Genomic DNA, 23706 nt, shown 5'->3' on the forward strand with positions numbered 1-23706 from the left:
AATTACAGCATTTTTTGATTTACACATCATGTTAATAAAGTTGTTCTGTTGTTACATTAGGTGATATTTTGAATTTAATAAAACTAGCAGACAAGCAGTTAAGCTTCAGTATTTTTATAATCTTGCAGTAATAAAGTTTAGAAATTTTGTATTTGTCTCATACCTTAATTTATCAAATGTGTTTATTTTTGCAGAATCCTACCCATAATATAATCACCTCTGCATACATGCGAAGAAAGAAAACTTCAAGGTCTCTTGTCCTGCTTTTTTTCCTTCTGCTATTCCACCTTTTTAAACATAAAATAAAGTCATGGGATAAAAATAATTTATGCGTGTTCGAGGCACTTTAACCATCAGTTGCCTTTCGAATGCAAGAACAATGGAAATGGCATTAGAATCCTATTTTATTGTAGTGAAGTGACAAATTGAGATAGTACAAGTGGTGTGGCAGTTAGATTCAGTCCTTGAAGATGAGAAACCTGCTCTCCTGCTTGTCTCATTTGTGGTGGCACGTGTTCAACTAATTCATTAGCTCATGTTACTCAGTGTCAGTTTTTTTCTGGGGAAAAAATGCCAGATGTTGTGAAGAGCTATCAATTGTATATAAGATGATGGTAGCCCGCTAAGTTGTTGTCTGTATCTGTAATGCTCTATATGCAGTAGCTATCTGATTATGAAAATTCAGTTTACATTTATCATGTGAAAGAGGACTAGCTAACAGAAGAGTGCCTCAAATAGGTGAATTCGGATTTCAGCAACTCCGGGTACATCCCGTGAAAGAGGTCTCACCCTTCATTGCTGGCTAAGAGGGCTGCCTTAGAAGCCAAGTCGGCAGCGGCTTCCCTGTTTGCTTCCGTTGACAGTTTCATCCTTTCTGTACCCATTTTGGATGTTGTATAGGTAAGTCGGCGTTCTGTTAACCATGGGTGTTTTGAACCCATGGACAGAGCTACTGGATTGTGACACAGGGTAAGGAAGATAAAGAATAATCAGTTGACTGATTTCATTGAGACTGTTATCAAGCACTTCTGGTGGTTTTCAGGAAAAAGGCTTTCTGTCACAAGACTGTTTTAAATAGAAATTATTTCAACCGAATAATGTTGACCATCTCCCTCTTAGCTGAACATGTTAAAAAAAAACATAAAATTTGATTCACTGTAGTTCAGTTACTTTACCCTCACAGCATTTTCTTGTGTTTCATACAAATACTTTTTTATTGGCTGAAGGACTTTAAAGCAAAGAAATATGCCATTTTGGGCTTAAAATCTCTTTCTCGTTTATCTCTGCTCTTTGTTGCCATTTCATTAAGCCTTTATTATTCTAATAAAAGTGCCCATTGTGTGACAGTTTTATTTTATAGTTTACTTAATTTTACAGCTTTTTTTAGAATTATGTTTTGGTAACAGTTTCCTTGCTATCCCACTTTTTTTTTTTTTTTAATTTAGCATCAATATACTCTTCATTGTGATTTCTCTAAGATCTGAGGACATTTAATATACAAAGTTGGAAGGATGTCACAGAATATTTCAGAAATTGAGAATTCAGTAAATATTTGTTTTATACTGTTTGATAAGAAAGGTAGATCCAGTTTTACACAGCTGGTAGCAATCTACGTTGTTATTTGGTAGATGAGAGTCAAGAACATTTCATGTGTCTTTCACCTCTAGGGCTGATGGGTGAACAGAAAGGGAATAAATACACACACACACACACACACACACACATGCACACACACACACACGTACACGTGTTCTGTGCTGAGTTTGGAGATGACCTCACTGGTTAACTCCCTCTAACCAGTGCTGTTTGGTGGTAACTCCTCACTGAAGCAGGCACTGTGCACTTAGTAATATTTTTGTAGTTGTAAAACACAGCCACTTTACAACTATAAATCTGTTTCTAAAGAAATAGGACCATGTGTATTTGTATATGCTATGGATAGGAAAAAAATACCCTCAGCTGTATTTCTATAGCTTTTTCCCAAGCAGAAGGTTAATGTTAAGTCAGTACTTTTTCACATCTCTTTGTGTAAATACAAGAAACAGTGGTAGGTGTCTTCATTTTTGAGATCAGTATTTATAAATTAAACACACAAATAGATGATAAAAATTAATGTGATTAAAAATCCCATGTAAGAGTCCAGACACTCCCCCCTCATCCCCCACACTAATATGACTTCTTTCTTTCATGGGCTACATTTTTTTTTTTTTCCTTTTTAAGCTGATCTCATTCTAAGCATGCCTCCCCTCCGCCCCTTGGAAGTTAGGTTGATGCAGATGTTATTTAAAGAAAAAATAAAATTCAGATTCTCAACAGTAAATCCTGTGTGTTTTGTCTGTAGTTCAAAAAATTACAAATGATTCAAATTTAAACAAATCATTTCAGAAATTGAATATACAGGAGTTAAGTTCTAACTTGACCAGGAATCATTTGTTTTTCATGGCAGAATTTGCCAAGAATAGGGTGAACAAAGCCCTGTATGGAAGACTGAACAACTGTAAGTAGATGATATCTATAATTGACTCGGTCAAGGTGTCAGTTTTAAAACTCCGTATTCGTAGGCAGTGCACAACAGGAAATAAGCCCTTCTCGCTGCTTCACAGTCGAATCCACTGAGCTCTAGCTATCGGTGGAGCAATCTGCCTTTCTTAGTGGCTTCATTATATTCTCTCCTCTTTGTATTACCCCCCTTTTACAGACTTTACCCCACTGGACTCCTTCCCACAAATAATTTGGCCTCCAAATACAAATGAATAGTGGAAAAATGAGTAGGAACATTGCAGAGAGTGATACTTCTTCACCGTATAATTTGGGAAATTTACATACGATGGTAAGATTCAGAGTGTAGGCTCACAAGGTAAATTCCTTAACTAGTAAATAATTTTATATTTATTTATTTCAGATGTATTTATCTTAAAAAAGAAATAATGGTATTTTAGTTTTCCACTGAAAGGGATCAAAATAGTGCTTTTTCTCTCAGTTCTCTAAGCTGGTGTTGGCTGTAGTTTCAGGTACTTAGCAGTGTAGAGATGTGCTTACAAATATACTTACTTTTGAATGGTCATGGCTATGTGTTTAAATATTTAAAACTTAACCTTGTTTTTACTTGTGCACTGTGAATGAACTTTGTGTTATTTTTTTAAAACCTTCGTACTCCATGTAGATTTTATTGCAATTTTATTTTGCCTGTGCTTAATTAAGGTCATTTGTATAGATTAGTAATTAAAAATATTTAAATCATGTTATAATTTGATATTGGAGAGCATCTTTTAACTTTTCTCTGTATTAATGAGGAGGTGAGAGAAAGAGAGAGAGAGAGACGTGTGCACCTAGGCTCATAATTTGACCTCATAGTGTAACCAAATTCATGGTCTCATAAGCCTCTTAAATGTGGCTCTTTTCTGAATACGTATATTTCACATGCTTCACATTTCACTGTTGTAATCCATGGTCAAACAATGCCTTTTTTCATGTCTTGATATTTGTCAAAACATTTTGGTATTTTCTCTGATAAAATGTATTAAAAATGTCTTTTAATTGGATTTTGCTGCCATGGCCATCATTTTCATTAATGATGCTACCTAGCATGTTCTTTTGTACAGGAGGCTTACTGGAAAATCATACCCAAGTCTTAGAATGGGAAGAAATTGAGGATCCCTTACTTCCATCTACCACCTTGTTATGAACTCCTATTTCTCTCTTTTTTTTTTTCTTCCCAGAACTTTGCTCTTAAATGATGCTTATTAAATGTTTGTTGATCATTTGATGTGTAAAATAAGACAGAGTAGAAGTGTGCCTTCTCCAGGATTCCTCTGGTTGGCTGAAGTCAAAACTAGGGAAAGACTCAAAGTCATGATTGCTTCTATAAGTAGTACATTTTAGCTGGAATATGGTTTATTGCTGGTGAGTTAATGTCAAGAGACCGTCTTTGAATTCCTTTGGAAGTTCTGTAGAAAAGAACATGTTTTAGTCACGTTAGCCTGTATGTCACTTGTCACTGTTAACAGACCATCAGTGTGAGGCTCAAAAAGTAGTTGTACTTTAATTTATTATCCTTTGTATACTTCAAGTTCAAAAACTGCATGCATCAAAAAAGGTTGAAGAATTTACTTCCTGTAGATTTAACAGAGTGATTTGTTCCTTCTCACGCTTCCAAATGAAAAAAATCATACCTTTTAAAAATTACTCATTTTTAATTGAAATATAGCTAACATAATATTAAACTAGTTTCAGATGTATGAAGAATTCTCTACCAAAGTGAAGCAGCTATCATGTGCTTGTAAATAATACAGATGTATTGTTTAATTGTATTACAAAATGTGTTTTAAAATAATCAAACACATCCAATTGGTGATAATTAAAATGGTTATATTCTGCACATATAAGTTAATAGATGTAGAAAACTTTAGAGTTAAGATGAGTGCTATAAAAATTGTCAAAGATTAAGAAGCAGAACAGTATCAGTAAAGTTTATTTTTGTTTATTATTTATTTAAATTCAGTTAGCCAACATATAGTAGTACATCATTAGTTTCTGATGTATGTTTAGTGATTCATCAGTTTCATATACCACCCAGTGCTCATTACATCACATGCCCTCCTTAATACCCATCACCCAGTTACCCCATCACCCCACCCACCTCCCCTCCAGCAACCCTGTTTGTTTCCCAGACTCAGGAGTATCTCATGGTTTGTCTCCCTTTCATTTCCTCCCATTCAGTTTCCCTTCCTTCCCCTATGGTCCTCTGCACTGTTTCTTACATTCCACATATGAGTGAAACCATATGATAATTATCTTTCTCTGATTGCCTTATTTCACTTAGCATAGTACCCTCCGGTTCCATCCACGTTGATATGAATGGAAGGTATTCATCCTCTCTGATGGCTGAGTAATATTCCATTGTATACATGAACCACATCTTCTTTATCCATTCATCTATTGAAGGACATCTCAGCTCTTTCCACAGTTTGGCTCTTGTGGACATTGCTGCTATGAACATTGGGATGCAGGTTCCCTTCTTTTCACTGTCTGGGGTAAATACCCAACTGTGCAATTGCTAGGTCTTAGGGTAGCTCTATTTTGAACTTTCTGAGGAACCTCCATTCTATTTAAATGTGAGTGACCTTTACCCTGAAGAAGACAGTTCTATAGAATAAGGGTAAGAAAAATGTGCCTCATAAGGTTAAATAAGTATCTTGAAATGAAGGAGTTGAGTTAGGTTCACATTCCCTAGGGCCAGTGTTGAGGCTCATTTGGGGACAAGTCACTGAGTAGGAAGTAACTTTTTAAATCTCTATTCCCTCATTCTTTGCGGCAAAGAATTCTTACTTGTTTTGTTTTTAATCAATTAATCCAGGTGTTGGCCTGGTTCCTATCCAGGTATTTGAGAAAATTGGAAAACCCGGTTTTTAAAAAAACCTATAGCCCCAAGACCCCAGTGAAAACCCAGTCACCATGCCGTGACACTGCTAGCTGCCTCTCCCAGAAGCTGTGCTACCAATACAGGGTATACTCCATGTTTGAAGCTGAATGTCTGTTCTGCTGCTCCCTCTTGCAGTCACTTAATCACAGAACAACAGCATGGAAATTAGAATTATATCCACTTGTCAGAAAATATAGTCATGGTTTACACGATTTAGCACTTGCCAGAAGCTTGTGAGACCTCTAACATTTCTGAGAAAGTACGTAGAGAATAGACTAACTCCATCTTGCTCTACTAAAATTTTTCTGAGAATTAGGCCAAATCTTCAGGAAGCAATAGTGCCTGGACTGCCACTGACCTACCTCTTGATTTATCTAATATGCCCTTGGCTCTCCCAGATCCTATATGATGTACCTATTTGAAGAAAATACTCTTCTGCAAGGTATCCTTTGCAGAAGTAAAACCTAAGAACATGACTTTTCATTTAAGTTCATTAAAGTAAGGATTACGAGATAATTAAGTTCCAGCAAAGCTTCCCACTCCAAACAAATGTATATGTCACTTTTCTGTCAAAAAGAATTCAAGACTTTAACCTGTTTCTTCACTTCAGCTGCAGGAAATGCTAAAATTAATTTACCTCTTAAGGAATTAACCTATCCATTTTTCTGCTTTCCACTTTTGTTTTTAATCTCTCTTTTCCATAGATCTTAACATGGAAGTAGTCACACATCACTAACAAGCTGCAGTGCTTACTCTCTCTTCATCAAGAAATGTATTTGTCTAGAGAGCTTAAGTCCAAAAGTACCCACACTTAAAACACCTTAGCTATGCTTTAAGAGCACAGCATGAACCCAGTTAAAACAGCAAACCTGCCTCCTTGCCTCCATGAGAAGTACTAACAGGAGGAAGAGGTGCCTGGTGCGTGTTGGGAGAAAGTTACAGACAGTAGCACACCCTTACTAAGGGCCCATCAGAAAGGTCCTTGCAGGACTGAGCGCACAGCAAAGATGTGTACTGTCACTGGCCATTAGCATTTTGAGGTCCCTAAGCCTTTTTAGTATCCTATCTTGCCAAGGATTGGTCCCATAAATTTTGGGGGGTTTTCTTTTAAGTTTTGAAGTTAAGAAAAGAACTCAAACGGGTATATCTTGTGTTTTGCATTCATTACCCCAGGTAGTAGTATTTCCATTTTGTCAATGAGGAAATTGGCTCCGAAATTTTAAGTAACCTGCCCAAGGTCATTCTAGTGAGTAGTAAAGTCTAAATTTGCAGTCAAATGCTCTACCACTGAGCTATACCCCCAGTAAAGTCTAAATTTGAAAACAAGTCTGGTTACAAACCCGTGTGCACTTTGCTGTCTCTCAGACATAGTTTTAGGACAGTGAGCTTATTTATGAAGTGAATTTATTGAGGAGTATCCTGGCCCCCGACAGCCTTAGAACGTGCATAAGGGACTAACCCTAACTAATGAGGCTGTTGCTGCATCACAAGAATGGGGATCTCTGCAGAGGCAGGGGCTCCTGTGGGGTCCTGGGGGACAAGACAAGGTGATACTGAGATTCAGGGGGTTCGAATCTCCTGCCTGCCTCAGACCTCAAACCTCAGTAATAGTTAGTAGTACCTGGTGATTTTTCCTCAACATGTTAATCATGTTAATTTTCCCATCTTACCTATGTTGATTCTCTACATTCTTTTGAGTTAGCCCAACTATTCAGATCCAGGATTATTTTTACCCCAGTTTTTAAAACCTGGATTAAATCTCTTCCCAAACTTTGGCTGCCTTTCTGTTTCTAATAAGCTTAAACCTTGAGAGAAAGGCTGTTAGCAGAAGCCTCTACAATTTTGACTCAACTTATTTTTAAGAACATCATATACATTCCTTATTTAATTTTCTTGCCTTGAGTTTCTAGTTTGCCAGGACTTGGAAATAGATACTTTTCTTGCCAGCATCCTCATGAGTTTATCTCTCGTGTATCAGATCACCCTTAATTAAACACCCCCACCCTTTGCTGCCTCTCCCATATGGGAGGCTCTCAGCACGAGTGAAACTACTCCCGTTTTCATACATCCAGATTTCTCTTTTTAAACATCCGAGACATCTCCTTTCTTGCTAATTATACTTGCCAATTGCCATGGTCAGAGCTGAACCAGGATTGTGAGATGGTAGTTTCATTCATGTCAAAAGTACCGTGTGTGTCCCTGTATGGACGGACGAGGCATTTGGATCTTGTTCTCCGTTGAGCACCCCCATCGGTGCAGTTCGCCAGCTGCGCACCCTATGATTGGCTGGGCTTTTGATGTGCAGATACTACAAGTTGGTCACAAACGTACGTACAATGGGCCTGTTCTGGTTCATGTGAAAATCAACATCCTTTTTTGTGTTCCCGGGTGACAGGATGCTACAATACTATTAGCATTTGCAAAGAGTGTGCTCTGTCCAAGGGTGTAACCACAGATCGTGTGCTGCTCAGTTTGTGTTTCTCTATTATGTGAGAGACACAAAGAAGCTGAAGGCTGGCAAAGGCCTGTCAAATCTCGTAATGTAGCGCTCGACCCCCAAACTCCACTTGGCCTCCGAGCATCTCTTGTTCCCCGTTCCACCCCTTTCCCTGAATGGGCTCTGAGGTAGGTAAATGAATTCAGAGGCCTGGTAGGCGGGGGATTCCTTTCTGACCTCATTCCTGTACCATTTGTTTGCAGGCTTGTAGGGGGAGAGGAGGACATTTTGGAATCCTTTGTGTTAAATAATTTTCTTGCAGGTTGGGGAGTTAATGGTAACTTTGTCTGAAGCCAACCGAGCAGAAAGCCTCCACGGACCAGGCGTGGCATGCTCAGCCAACCTCCTCAAAACTACAAGATGAGAATGTGGAAATAGGGAAATTTCTAGAGAAGATGCATACGTGGCACGTCTGCGTGTTTGCCATCTGGTTGTGGGAAGCGGAGATCGTCCTGTGTATATAAAATAGAGTAGTCCTTCCTTTAAAAAAGAGTTCCCTTCTTCTGAACTACCATAGCTTTTATTACTAACGCCTGTAGTTTGGATAGTCTTCTGTGCAACCAGATACATATATTTGGAAACATTTTTAAAGGCTTCCACGACCTGGCTGACTGTATGGAGGATGGTGTGATATGCAGAGGCTTTCTATTCCTTTTTTTACCCTCGGCTTCACTTTAGCCAGTAAGTTATAGTTTTAGGACAACGATAGCTTGCCATTTGCAAAAGAAGAAAAGAGGTCCTGAGAGAAGAAACAATTTGTTCAATTAGTGACAGAACGAGAACCATTGTCTTCTGACTCCTAAGCAAGTACAGGCATCCTCCCTTACCCGGGACTCCAGTGATCCAAGGGCAACCCCCATCTGGAAGCGGGTGACCCTCCTCTTGAGGCATCATCAGGCCAGCAGTGTCCTAACGCTCTGTCACAGTGCCTACGTCATTCCCTCACTCCATCTCATCACAAGAAGGAGGGTGAGTACAGGCCAATAAGGTATTTGAAGAAAGAGACCATATACACACAATTTTTATTATAGTATATTGTTACAATTGTTCTATCTTGTTATTAGTTATTGTTAATCTCTTACTAGATTTACTAAACTGAACTTTATCATAGGTATGTATGAATAGGGAAAAACATGACGTCTATAGGGCCGGAACTCTGCAGTTTCAGGCATCCACCGGCGTCTTGATCATGGGGGACTGTTTCTATTCTGAGAAGATTTAAGCCAGGCCACAAACTCAGGGCCCCCAAAGTCAGGCATTTTGCAAAAGAACCTGGGGAATCTGAATATTTATTTGAAATCGCCTTAATTTTGAATGTTAGCAGCTATTTTTTTTTTTTAGATTTTTTTATTTATTCATTTGACAGAGAGAGAGATCACAAGTAGGCAGAGAGGCAGGCAGAGAGAGAGGCAGGGGGAAAGAAGGCTCCCTGCTGAGCAGAGAGCCCGATGCGGGGCTCGATCCCAGGACCCTGAAATCATGACCCGAGCTGAAGGCAGAGGCCCCAACCCACTGAGCCACCCAGGCGCCCCTGTTAGCAGCTATTTAAAAACCTTGGGGCGCCTGGGTGGCTCAGTGGGTTGAGCATCCAACTCTTGATTTGGGCTCAGGTCACAGTCTTAGGGTCCTGGGATCTAGCCCCGTGTCAAACTCTGCACTCAGTGGGGAGTCTGCTTCTCCCTCTCCCTCTGCCCCTCCCCCTGCTTGCTCGCTCACTCTCTCTCTCAAATAAATATTTTTTTGAAAAAATCCTAAATGGTGTGTAAGTCAGACAGAAACATTTGCAACCAGCATGCTGCCCGGCCACGGATCACCATGTGAAAACTCTCAATTTGAACTGCAGTGTTTTGTTCACTGCCGGCCTCCGTGCAGCTGAGTGACAACACTCCTGAGGGCTTCTGAAGAGAGCATGATTTCTGGGCATGCTTACAGGTGCACAGATGTTCGGCTTCATTTAGAGGCATGGAGCCTTAACTTTAAATGAAGTTGAATGATGAGACTGGACTGAAGGGGGAAATCTCATTTATTAAATGCCAACTATACTAACTATATTAAATATGTTTCTTATTTTTCCTAACATCGGCACTATCACTGTTTTCCAGTATGTGGATGCCTGCTGGAAGGGCTTCCCTGAGTTCCCAGGCTGACAAGTTGGCTGAGTCTGTCTGGGATCCCATGTAGGTTTGCCTGCAGAGCCTGGAAAACAGAGCGGGTAGTGAATAAGCTGGCAACGTGCCCAGAGCCTCCTTCTGTCACCCACTCACCTGTCCTGACCCGGCAGTTCCTTTTAATGTTGTAAGCCGCAAAAAAAGTGTGCACATTCCTGAAGAGATACTTAATATAATACTTCCAGGACCACGGACAAGTCGGTGCTGAGAGGAAACCCTGTTTGAATTAGATGAACATATTTAAGTAAAAGTCTTTTGTTCTATACGCCTACCTTTTTTTTTTTTTAAAGATTTTATTTATTTATTTGACAGAGAGATCACAAGCAGGCAGAGAGGCAGGCAGAGAGAGAGGAGGAAGCAGGCTCCCTGCTGAGCAGAGAGCCCGATGCGGGGCTCGATCCCAGGACCCTGAGATCATGACCTGAGCCGAAGGCAGCGGCTTAACCCACTGAGCCACCCAGGCGCCCCAATATACGCCTACCTTTTTCAAGTTCTGAAAGTCACGCTGGTGAACTTCAACAGGGGAAAATGGCCCCGAGGCCAATTTTGCACAATTTAAGTGAATCCTGAGTATTCAGAGCACATTCTATTTTTAAGGCTTACGGAGGAAGAGGTAGCCCAGAATTCTGGTAATTATTTTGTTTTTGTTGCTCAGCTTTAATAAAATCATCTCACTAACTAAAGGGTACCGTATCATAAGGGAAAGCCAGTTGTCTACTGCGTATGTGTGTGTGTGTATTTATCCTGGATCTGTAACAAAGGGTTCAACTTAGTTCCCAAAAAAAGCCATCCTATTTGGAGAAATTCTGTCAAGAAAGAAGGCAATGACATGGGCACACACACAGAGCTCAAGCCTGTGTGTCTGGCTCTTCAGAAGGGCAAAGCAGAGCCCAGGACCATGAAGCACAGGAGTCCTACTTCGGATTAAACATGCTCTGCTCCCCACATGACCGTGTCAGAGCCACTTCCTTCCCCAGACCAGATGTGTGAAAGGACAGCAAGTTGGTTAGCCCCACAGGTTTCCTCCAGCCCAGATAACCTCTGAGTTTCTGCCACTGATTAAACTTAGCATCCAGAGAAACCAAGGAAACATGCGTCCTTGTCCAACCAAGTCAGGCAAGATGTTTTCCAGATCACATTCTTTTTTCAGTGAAAGGCATTCTAATAGTTGCCTCCAAACCAGGTACAAGGTGTTTCTCTGTTGAATCCTTCTAAATAACTAGTTACCATGTACTGTTTGTCAGGCACTGTTGTAGGCACTTAAACTATGTGAATGTTAGTAACTTCCACAACCCTGAGAGATAGGTACTATTATTTCCCCCATTTTATAGGCAAAAACAAAACAGCTTTTAAATTGTACACATTGTCAGTTTGCTTAGCTTATAAGTGGCAAAGCTGGGATTTCCACCTTGATCTGTGCCCCTCACCACCATCCTGTGCTATAAATTGTTTCTCGCCCATAAATGGCCTGCATTGCATGGTACGATGCAAGACAAAGAAGTTACTGTTGGCAAAGACACCAGAGAAGTTTGGGAGGTTGTGAGTTCAGAAGGGAGGCATTGGGGAGCTGTAGGTAAGGAGAGGTCCTGCTTTCTCAGGAATGTTTGCACAGAGAAATAGCGTTGCTGGCTCACAGGTGCCTTGGCTCCACACACCAGTCCTGAGATACCCCCAACTTCGAACAAGACAGCTCACAGGCAGCAGCTACTCCCTGCCAGGGGCAAAGGGCATGAGCCGGTGTTAATCTGCACTAGAACAGGAATGAGCAAAGAGACCTAAATCCAAAGCAGGGTTCTTTTTTTTTTTTTTTTTTTTTTTTTTGTATTTTTTTTTATTAACCTATAATGTATTATTTGTTTCAGGGGTACAGGTCTGTGAATCCTCAGTCTTACACAATTCACAGCACACACCATAGCACATAGCCTCCCCAGTGTCCACCCCATCCCTCCTACCTTCTCCCCTCCAGCAACTCTTAGTTTGTTTCCTGAGATTAAGAGTCTCTTATGGTTTGTCTCTCTCTCTGATTTCATCTTGTTTTATTTTCCCCTCCCTTCCCCTATGATCCTCTTGTCTTGTTTCTCAAATGCCTCGTATCAGGGAGATCATATGATAATTGTCTTTCTCTGATTGACTTATTTCGCTCAGCACAATACCCTCTAATTCCATCCACGGTCGTTGCAAATGGCAATATTTATTTATTTTTTGGTGGCTGCATTATATTACATTGTATATAAATCACTGTAGGCTTCCAAAGAGACTATTGGTTGGCTGCCTGGGAGAGGGCATGGTGCGAGCTGAGTGAACTTAGGTTCACAACCAGGTGGAAAAGGGATTGCCTTCTCTAAAATAGCCCTGCTGGGATCCCAGGCCATGCTTTAGCCACCATGTGGGTATAAGGAAACTGGATTTGGAGCATTTTAGATTACCAGTATGGTGGTTTGCATTTGCTGTTTTTGCATTTTTTTAATCCGAATGGGTTTTCCTTTTTGCTCATTTTGTACCACCACTTTAACATACTGTGTTCTGGGTACTCTGGATATAATTATTTGGAAATAAGGCAAATGAACTTTTCTTAAAAATTTTTTTTTACAGATTTGCTTATTTATTTTAGAGAGGGCATGTGCACATGTAAGCAGGAGGGGTGGAGGGAGAGAATCTCAAGCAGACTGTGTGCTGAGGGCAGAGCCCTATGGGGGGCTCGATCCCAGGACCCTGAGATCATGACCTGAGCCAAAATCAAGAGTCAGGGGCTCAACCTACTGAGCCACTCAGACACTCTAAGTGAACTTTTAAAATATCCGTGAATCCCAGGATCTAGAAACAAATTGGTATCTTTTGTGAAGTCTGTCAATCTGTAAAGTGTACACTATCTTTCCTTTCATTCACAGCCAGGCTCCTTGAAAGAGAAATCATGCACCGTTCCTTGTTTGGCTCACTCCAAGCTCGCATTTTCTTTGGCCACCTGGGCTGCTCTGCCACGCCCCTCATCGAGGCCACCACTGTCCCCCCAAGCACTCTTTTACTTACTTGGCCATTTAATACGGTGGCATCCATTCCCTCTCCCTTCCCTTCTCTCTCTCTCTGTAAACCCTTATTTCCTTGGCTTCTGTCCTTTGATGACACCACTTTTTGCTGGTTTCCCTTCTAGTAACAAAGCAGCTGCCGATTCTTGGTGCTCTTTGCAGACCTTTCTAAATGGTGGCCTTTCCCAGAGCTCTCCCTCAGTGTCCTTTCCTCAATCTCATGTTCTCCCTGGCTGGTCCACTCCCTGCCATGTTTTCAGTGACTGTCACTCTCTGGCTCTGTCCCAGTCCTCTCCCCATGCCCCAAAGCCCCACCTCCAGTTGTCCACTCCCATGTCCCACAGACACCCGTCCACAGCGAGACTACTGCTTTCTCCATTAAACCTATCCCTTCTCCAGACCTCACTATTTTGGTGACAGACACTGACTGATAGGTGCACAAGACAAACATCTGGGAATCTCCCTCTCTCCCCGATACAGGAACAAACCCAATCACCAGTCTCCCTACTTTTCATCTTACTATCCCACATCACCATCTTATGGCCTCTGCGCATATCAGACGACCCTCATGTCTAACTCTATTGCCACCACAGACCTTCACTGTCCCTTCTCCCCCATCCATCCTCCACACTCTTGTCAGAATGATGTGTCCAAAGTGCAAACGTGACCACTTAATAACTGTCTCCAGATAGCTTTCAAGGTAAAGTTCAAAATCATCAGCTCATAGCTCTTCCCGATGAGAGATCTGCCCACCTCTCTGACAGCAGTTCCAGCCCTGCTTCTCATCCCACATCCCTGTGGTGCCCAGAGCCCCCCGCTCCACCACACTGCCTTTCTGCACACACACACACTGCTCAGGCTGGACCAGCTTCCTTGCTCTGGCAACCCTCCTGCCTTCCTGGGGACCACAATCCAGCACCATCTCCTTATGTGACCCCTTCCTTACTCCCTTGTCTCCCACCTGAGTTAACTGCTTTTCATCAGCGCCTTAAGCGCACGCCTATCCTAACACAGCGGCATGTCCTGGAGTTACTGATCACTCACGCATTTCCTCACAAGACTGAAAGATCTCGAGGACAGGGACTGTGTTCTCTCTTTTCAGATACCTAACACTTAGCACATCACAAATATGGAAAAACTGTCTAAATGAGTCAATTGTTCATGTCTATAAAGCATAGAGTATGTAGATACTGAGTTACATACAAATTAATGTTTACTGCTCTCTGTATGTTTACTCGTTTGTGTGTGTGTGTGGGTGTGGGTGGGTGTATGTGCACATGTGCATGTGCGTGTGTTCTCTTTTCAGTTGCTAACTGGCATAAACAACTTTTCACTTCAATTGGCAAAAAATTGGACCCATAATCAGGATTTGCTATAACTTGGAAAGTCCTTTTCATCTTTGGTCTTAATTTCCTCACTGATAAAACAGAAGGTTTGACTGAATATTCACTAAAGGTCCTTCTGATGCTGATAATTTGCGAAAATTTTAATACTATTTTTATACAAAACTACCTCTTACCAATAAAACTACCCTTAAAAATAAAAAATAAAACGACCCTTAATTGGCATACAGCCATCAGAGCTATTATCTCATTTGATCTTCACAATGTAACAATACAATAGAGAAGATAGTCATTGTGATAGGGTGAGTAGAATTCAGTGGTTAGCCTATTTTAAGTATTTATCTAACCTTAATCAAATGGTTTGACTCTACCTACCACTAAATTTCTGAAGTATTTTGTTTCTGCAAAAATATTTGTTTCTGCAGTACAGGATGCATTTCTAATTCTTGGAGCTGTCAGAGCTGTACTCAAGACGTAAAACATGTTCATAAGGAAATGCTTGCCTTTTCTTACTTGGCATCTGGAGATCCTCTCCTCGAGTAACTGCTGTCTTACAAACCGGGTCTTCCTCTGCACCCGAGTCTGATAAAAGGTGGTTTGTGGACCCCAGGGCTTGTCAAGACTATTCCAGGCTCACAAGGTCAACATGACTTTGTAGTAGTACTAACATGTTGTTTGCCCTTTGCACTGCATTGATACCCACTGGCTGTGCCAGAGTTGCGGTGGGTGATCCTGCTAAGATCGAATCAGGCAGGGATATTGTGCTGCCCACACCGCTACACACTCACAGTTTAGAAAAAGGAAAAAGCCAGTTTTACTTAACGAATGGCTTGATGAAGTAGCAAAGTCATTTATTTTATTATTTTGTATTACTATGATTTTACTGATTTTTACTTTTGCTTAATCTCCACCTGTAAGTACTTTTCATGTCTTTTTCATGGTCTGTGACAAATTCGGAGGTTCACATAAAACACTTTGATGCCCAAAATATGATGGTCATCTTGAAGAAGAATAGTTATGCAGTTATTTGATTTGTGACCTGAAGTCTCACTTTTTTGAAGGAACACCATTTTGGTGAGGATGACTGAGAAACTATGCTAATTCAAACTTGGTCACGTGGCAGACATTTTCTCAAAAATAAGCAGAGTGGGCCTGCCACTTCATGGAAAACTCTGTTGTATTCGTTTCCAATGATAAAACTTACACATTTAGGCAAAGAGCGGAATCTAGAAAAACAGAGTGAGCGTGACAACTTCTCAGTATTTTTCTGGAGAAATGAATGATGACTTTGATGAATATCTTTTTTTTAAAGCATTTTTAATTTTTTTAATGTTTTTGAGAATAACTGACACACAGTGTTACATAGTTTCAGACGTACAACATAGTAATTCATCCTTTCTGTACTATGCTCTCCACAAGTGCAGCTCCCATCTGTCACCATGCAATGCTGTTAACAATGTCACTGACTGTATTTCCTACGCTGTGCCTTTTATTCTCATTACTTAGATGAATGTATCTTTTTGATATTATAAAAAGAAATGTATCAGAAGATCTGCATAACCAAGGAAACCAGTATTTTCCAAATGGCTAATGCATGATGGGGTCAAGTCAAGCCTAGGGAAAGCTCCTTTCCAAGGGAAAGGTAGACCTATGGATTTTACATCACAGAGTATGAAAAGTTCATTGATAACGATTACAGAGTCTACATTGCAACTAAACTTTGTCAAATGTTGGTGTAGTACCAAAGAAGATTCATAATTACCTGGAAAGCTATTAAATTCTCCTTCTCTTTCCTAATTACATTACTGTGTGAGACCAAGTTTTCTTCATACACTTCAATCAAAACAATACATTGTAATAGGTTGAATGTAGAAGTGGATGGAAGACTCCAATTATCTTCTATCAAGCCAGACATCAAAGAAAATTCAAAAATTAAGCTATAGTTTTTTAATAAGAAATGTAATTTATGTTAACATGAGGTTTTATTTTTTAATTAATTAATGAGTATATATTTTAAATGATTCTGAAATCATTTTTGAAATGTCAATTTTGAAAATACCGATATCAAATATTATATTAAATATTAAATATCGATACATGTAACCCATCTAAAGAAAAATTTCTCTGGGATATTCAATAATTTTAGGAGATTAAAATTCTAAAAATCACTGCTTTGTACTATGAGGCTTAACTATAGCACCAGACCATCTCTTCGTTTAAAATATCTGAAACAGAGTCACCTGGGTGGCTCAGTCTGTTGGGCGTCTGCCTTCTGCTCGGGTTGTGGTCCTGGGATCCTGGGACTGAACCCCTCATTGGGCTCCCTGCTCGGCGGGGGGCCTGATTCTCCCTTTCCCTCTGCCTGCCACTCTGCCTACTTGTCTTCTATCTCTCTGTCAAGTAAATTTAAAAAAAAACAAAACAACAACAAAAAAAGCCTCTTTAAAATATCTGAAGCAGGGGCACCTGGGTGGCTCAGTGGGTTAAAGCTCTGCCTTAGGCTCAGGTCATGGTCTCAGGGTCCTGGGATCGAACCCTGCATCAGGCTCTCTGTTCGGCAGGGAGCCTGCTTCCCCTTCTCTCTCTTCCTGCCTCTCTGCCTACTTATGATCTCTCTCTCTATCAAATAAATAAATAAAATCTTTTTTAAAAAAATATGAAGCAATGCACTCTCCATGAGAATTACCTCTTAGTTTCTTAGCCTAATTCAAGATGGATTTTAAATCCATAGCAAGGGTTAAAAGTAGTCTAGCAAACGTCAGTGATTGTTGGTATGTGACTTGCAGGTTGAACCGCTTGACTTACAGATTGAGGAAACTGTTCTAAGATTAGGGGTGATATGTTTAATGCAGCGCATGAAAATTTTTGTTTGTTTAAGGACCCACTGTTAGTAGAGGGTCTCAGCCCTCAGTGTCAGGGAGAACTGTGCTTCCCCTGAGCGACTAGTATGTTCTGACCATCCATAGACCATTTTTCTCCCTTTTCTTGGGCTTCTAGGAAGCCCAAATCTGCATTCTGAGCTCAGCCTTGCTCCCAAATGGATACTGACATTTACTTGTAACTTACTTGTTAACATTGACTGGTGGTACTAAGCTTTCCCCTGCCTTGGTTACATTTTGCTCTAATTATCTTTGATTTCTTCATCTGAATTTTTGTGGGTATTTCCAAAAGCGACCTCCAGTTCTTCTGCCAAATATAGGTAAAACATGTAAACATAAGTACACTCAACTATCAGAGATGCTGTCACTTTGCTCTCCTTCCCTACTGACTCCAGCTCCTTTCTATGCAGCAGGAGGCATGTCTGGGGTTTCTTTGTTATGTCCTTTGATTCATCTGCAGAAGAGGGACAGGGAGTAGTGAGGGAAGCAGCATAGCAATGCCTTAGGAAAATCTGGCTCTCCATGCAACCTGCGCCAAGAGCGGAGAAGCTAGCCAGACCCAGAGGCTGCAGAGCAGGAAAGCAGCCAGCAGGCAAGCCGGTGGGTAGGAGGAGGGGGGAGGCCAGCCCCCAGGCCTCCAGGAGGAATCTGCTCCTCTAATGAAAGAGTCCTTCTTTCCAGGGGATTATAAGAATATTCATGACCCTTGAGATCAGCAGGTGAGGCTCAGCCCTCCCTACTCATCCTTTGGGCAAATAGTCCAGAAAGCCGAGGTTGCCAGGACGAGAAAGGAACAGTGGGAGTTGGGAGCTTTTCCTGCTTCCCTAGGCCCCCAACCCCCTTTATTTTCAGAGGAGGGCAGGGTGGGGGGCACTTGTCCTGAGGTGAAGCAAGGACTGTGTCTTTCATTTCTAAAGAGCAGGCAGCGAGGCCGAGGCAGAAGTCCCGTGACATGACTTGAGACACAAAATGGTATCTTAGCATCGAAGACCCCCTTTGACAACAAGAAGAAAAGCCCTTTTCTTCCCAGCCCGGATTAGGCGAGGAGGGAATTCTCCTGAACATGTGTGCATTGTTTCGTGGAGGGCAGCCAGGCTGGCCTGGGGCTTGCCTCCCAAAGTCAGCCCAAGGAAGCTTGTCCCCGTGTAATTAAAAGGGAAGGCAAACAGCAGGGAGGCTTGTTCCGCTGCCGCCCACCAAAGTGGGGTCCCGGGGGGCCGGTGTGGCCCAGGAAATTGGCTAAATTAATGGTTATTGGAGGCCTCACTGAATGGTTATTGGAGGCCTCACTGAATGTGTGGGCCCTGGAGGCAGAGAGAGGGCAGGCCAGGCAGTGTCCTCAGAGCTCTTCGGATCAAATGGAAAAAAGAGTCATTCTCAGAGAGCTGAGATGTCTCAGCAACTTGCCACCTGACCGCACAGCAAGCTGCCCTGGGGACAGGCACCTGCAGTGAGGGGTCAGCGCCTTGCGGAAAGCAGAGCCTCCAGGCGGCGTTTCCAGGCCCTCGTCTGTCCAGCTGACGCAGGCGGGGCCCCTCTCTTTCTCCAGCTGACGGCAAGGCTGGGAGCCAGGAGGTCACAGGTCATGGCCGCCACGGCGGGGGCCTGGAGCCCACAAAGAGGGCAGAGTTTCTGGAAAGTAGTCTCTTGTGTTGGTCAATGGGAAAGTGTCTCACTCAGAAGTTACTGGGGAGGGGGGGGACGTCAAACCCTGAACCGGAGGCTAGTGTTTGGCACTTGTAGGGTTTAACTCCATTATGAAAAAGAAAACTTTTTCAGGGAAAAAAAAAAATCTAATTGCCATTTCCTGAAAGCTTCAGTTCAAGGCTGTGAACTTTTCATGCCTCGTGTTCCCAGCATCCTCCTGAGCATTCACATGGGACTACAGGAGATCCGGAAAGGCCTGACTCCCTCCCGAGGTACGGGGAGAGGGTAACAGTGACAACACAGACAGCCGGGAAGCAAAGCAGGGCTGAGTCTCCAAACCCGTGGGCCCCCAGCTTCCTGCTGAAGGCCACAGACTCGCTGAAGGCCCGGGCAGGTGAGCAGGCAGGGCGGGGGTCTCCACTTTCTCTGGTAAGTGGTGGATCTAAGTCAATATGGCAGAGTGGCTATGGCTTGTCTGACTCTGCAAATATTGAACCAAAGACTCGAGTACGGCCATGCTGTTGACAGTTCCGAGATGGTGTCTTTGTTGTCTTTGTCCCCATGAAGTGCAGCCCAGGGGAGTCTGGCCTAACACCCTGTGTACACAGAGGGGTCAGTGTGCTCGGAGGCCCCTGTGTTTGCTCTGCCAATACGTGCGGGTGGCCGGGCCTTCCAGCCTCCCACTGCTGGGGGACAGCTGGGGGCGTGAGCGTCGCCCACCCTCTTCTGTCTGCCCCCTGGGGAGGGGTGCTGACCACAGTAGCCAAGACACGGGCTTCCTTTCCTCTCTTCTCGGTTTGTTTAAAAAAAAAAAAAAAGTTTGCTGTAGAATGCACATGTGTCATCTGTCAGCCTCATGGACTGTCCCAGAGCACCCCACCCTTGTATCCAGTAGATCAAGAACCTGAATGTTCCCAGCATCCCCCAAGCCCGCCTGCGACCCTCCCAGGCATCACATCCTGCAAGGCTGACTGCTCGCCTGACTTCTAACATACAGTTGTTCCCCCTGTGTTAAGCCGCATGGTTTTGAAAACTTCCCATGGCATCTAAAGCCAGCCTGCGATGTGTCTGTCCGCAGGGCATGGTCACCGCACAGCCTGGCACCGACGGCTCCCAGCTCTGCCCTGACCCAGGCAAGCCCCTTCCCTGCTCTGGTGTTGGGGTGGGCTCCGGGAAAGCACAGAGTTGGTCTCATGTCCCTTGGGGCCTTCCCAGTACCAGTGTGTGGTCCCTGGGTCCACTCTACTGCCTCGAGCATGAGGAGGACTGTCGAAGCCACGGGCAATGCACAGGCTTGGGTGTTATGTCCCAGGAAGGTTGCAAGGTGCCCAGCCCACCATGTCCCACTGTACCTCCATACTTTCCATACCACTGTTCAGAAACATCAAAAGACATGTGGTTTATGGATTCCCTCCATGCCACCAAATACACTGGAGTCATTCCAGTCCTGAATCTGGTCCATTCTTCTGCCTGAAAACGCCCCCAGGCCAACTGAGAGAGGGAAGGGGGAGCCTCCTTCTAACTATGCTCAGCTACGTGACACCCCACTCCTTTCACATTCCTAAAGCAAACTGGGGGCTGGGAGATGAGAGGCAGCTTAAAATGGGTGACAAAAAAGCATGCCAGAGCTAAGGGTTCAACTCTCTCACTCAACAGGTGGGGAAACTGAGGGCCAAAAAAGGGAGGGGACTTCCCTGAGACTATGTAGAGAGTGTCTGGACAGGCTCCCTCCAGTTTGCCATATCCATCCTGGAATGCTTTTAAAGAACTTCATTGCTAATGTCATGGGACACACACACAGACGCACAGACACACAACAAAACGACTGTTCGCACCATGAGAATTCTCCATGTCACCTACTTCTCCAGGGGTTCACATCACCTCTACCCCCACCCCCACCGAGGGCTCTTTCGGAATCTGCGCTTCCCATGGTCACAACAACCCTGGGTCCTGCTACTAGGAGTTCTGCATTTTGGTTTATGTCACCCCGTGTCACATTCTTGGCCAAGAAACTGACTGGGAAATGTCATGTTCCTGAGAGACTTCTGTTGTCGAGGCAGCGGGCGGAGCCTCGGGATCTCCTCTCTTGCCTGAACCCAGAGTCCGGCTCCCTCTCTCCTGAGCATGCGCGGTGGACCTGCCATTGCCAGATGGTCAAGACACACCACCTACCAGAGGCAAAAGGGCCTGACAGAGACCACCAGCGTAGGGCCTCCATGGGGGGACCCGGATGCCCTACAGCCCCTGCAATCTTGGGAACATTTCCCTTGTCCTGAGGCCTTCGCTTCACTTCCCTCAAGGGGCTCATACCATTTGGTAGGGGCTGAACTTGAAGAAGAGAGTAATAATCCCGATCACAGGCCAATAAATAAATAAATAAATAACTTTAGACAACCAGCACTCCGAAAAGGAGCAAAAGGAGAGCAGATCCAGCCTAGGTGGGCTTTACAGAGGAGGTGGCCTGTGAGCGGACGTTCAGAAAATGCACCATCCTGTTTTCCCTTTGGCACAGTAAGCTCTTACTTCGTTGTCGTGAAGCCTGGGAAAGTTTACAGTGAAAATGCACTTAGCAGGGTTTCTGGCACACAGCAGGTGCTCGTTAAACGTCACACACAGAGTTAGGTAACCGCAGCTGACCTGGTGTGATGAGAGCCGAGGCTGCGTCTGTGTCTGGGGGAGCAGGCTGGGTCAGGAGATGGAAGAGTCAGGTTTGGGTGACACTGCAGCCAGCTGAGGTTAGATTTTCATCCTGAAGGTGATGGGGAGCCGTTGAAGAATTTTGAGAAAGAAGAGACGTAATCAGAATTGCTTTATCGAAGGATCATTTTGACCACAGTAATGGAGTGGAGAGTAGCTTCGGAAGTGAGGAGCTGGAGGTTAGCGTAAAAGTGGAGGCTCAGTGACCTTTATGAGTCTTCATCATGGTCCAGGTGTGAAGTGACAAGGGTCACAGCCTGACCCTGGCAATAAGGATGAAGCTGATGGGACCAACATGGGCGTTCACTCTTAGTCTGTGTCTGGGCATAGTGTCTCCCTCCGTGCTGGTGTGGGGGCGGGGAGGAGCATGGGTGTGGTCAGCATTTGAATGATTCCCAGAGAAAGCCATCAGGAAGGATGCCCCAGAAGTGGGCAAGGGCGGAAGGTGGGCCAGGTTAGCCCAGCTGGCCTTGGCCCCGCCCTGGTTCTGGCCTGGACGTGGCCTTGGTTCCAGAGACAAGGTTCTTCTTAGCTTCCACTTGCAGAGCTGAGATGGACTCAAGCTCCCAAGGCCTGGTTTTAGGCTGTTTGTTGGTGGCTTAGCTTTCACTGGGCATCCATGTCTCAGCACCATCTCTCTTACAATCATTGGGTGAGGTATGCTTTATTGTGCCCAGTTCAGATGAGAGAGCTGAGGCTCAGAAAGGTCAAGTCAAATACATAGTAGAAATAGAACTATAGTTCAGGTCCCGTGCTTCCCTGACCAGGGCTTTTTTCCAGAGCAAACCTCTGCCAGCATTTAGCACAGTGGAAACCTGAGATCATACCAGGCCATATGGAAAGAGATGTGAGAGGTTTTTTTGTTTGTTTTTTTTTTTTAAGATTTTATTTATTTGTCAGAGAGAGAGGAGAGAGAGCGAGCACAGGCAGACAGAATGGCAGGCAGAGGCAGAGGGAGAAGCAGGCTCCCTGCCAAGCAAGGAGCCCGATGTGGGACTCGATCCCAGGACGCTGGGATCATGACCTGAGCCGAAGGCAGCTGCTTAACCAACTGAGCCACCCAGGCGTCCCGTGAGAGGTTTTTTTTAAACCAATATCGGTTTAAAAAAAATTACAAGATCATATTCTTTTTTTTTTTTTTAGATTTTATTAATTTGAGAGAGAAAGAAAGAGCATGCATGCATGTGCAAGAGAAAAAGAGAGAGAGAGAGAGAATGAGCACACAAGCAGGGGGAGGGGCAGGGAAAGGGAGAAGCAGACTCCCTGCTGAGCAGGACCCGGAGATGCTGACCTGAGCCAAAGGCAGCCGCTTAACCGACTAAGCCACCCAGGCAACCCACAAAGATTATATTCTTAAATTGTTATTTTTAAATAATTTTAATTATTAATTTAAAATTAATAATTTTAAAATTATTAAATTGTTATTTTTAAATAATTTTAAAATAATTTCAAAGTCACAGAAAAATTACAAGAAAAGTGACAAGTATTTCATGTACATTTCACCCCGACCCTTCTATTGATAAAAGGTTAACATCGTTGTTTATGTTACGTATATTGCCTTTGGATTCAGGCATTTAGACCATTTTCATTTAACGTGATTATTGATAAGTTGGTCTTAAATCTATCATCTTGTCATTTTATGTCTGTCATCGTGATATTTTCTACTTGTCTGATTTTTTGTTCCCCCTTTTCTCCTTCTTTTGGGATAATTGAATATACTTTATGATTACATTTTATTTCCTTTATCAGCATGTTAGCTATACCTCTTTGTTTTGATTCTTAATGTTAGCTTTGGGTTCATGATGTAAATGTTTACCTCAAATAATGTTATACTTCACATATAATGTAAGAACCTTTCAGAGGACACTTACATTTTGCAATCTCTCAACTTCGGGCTATTCTATCCTACATTTTACTTCAATGTAGTTACAAATTCTCCAATACATGGTTGTTATTTTTATTTTTTTTAAGTTTATCTATTTATTTGACAGAAAGAAAGATCACAAGCAGGCAGAGAGAGGGGGTGGGAA

At 43.0% G+C, this 23706-nt stretch overlaps 1 protein-coding gene across 5 annotated transcripts in view; it reads left to right on the plus strand.

The window, feature by feature from the left end:
• OPA1 (OPA1 mitochondrial dynamin like GTPase) overlaps positions 1-1290 on the plus strand; it is an 88310-nt gene extending 87020 nt beyond the window's left edge. For all 5 annotated transcript variants that reach the window (XM_047733233.1, XM_047733223.1, XM_047733253.1 and 2 more), the window contains one exon: positions 195-1290. The gene's annotated coding sequence lies outside the window, so the exon portion shown is untranslated. The remainder of the gene's footprint in view (positions 1-194) is intronic.
• Positions 1291-23706: the final 22416 nt, after the last annotated feature.

Source organism: Lutra lutra, chromosome 1, assembly GCF_902655055.1.
Source record: "Lutra lutra chromosome 1, mLutLut1.2, whole genome shotgun sequence".
In the NCBI taxonomy this organism is placed as follows: domain Eukaryota; kingdom Metazoa; phylum Chordata; class Mammalia; order Carnivora; family Mustelidae; genus Lutra; species Lutra lutra.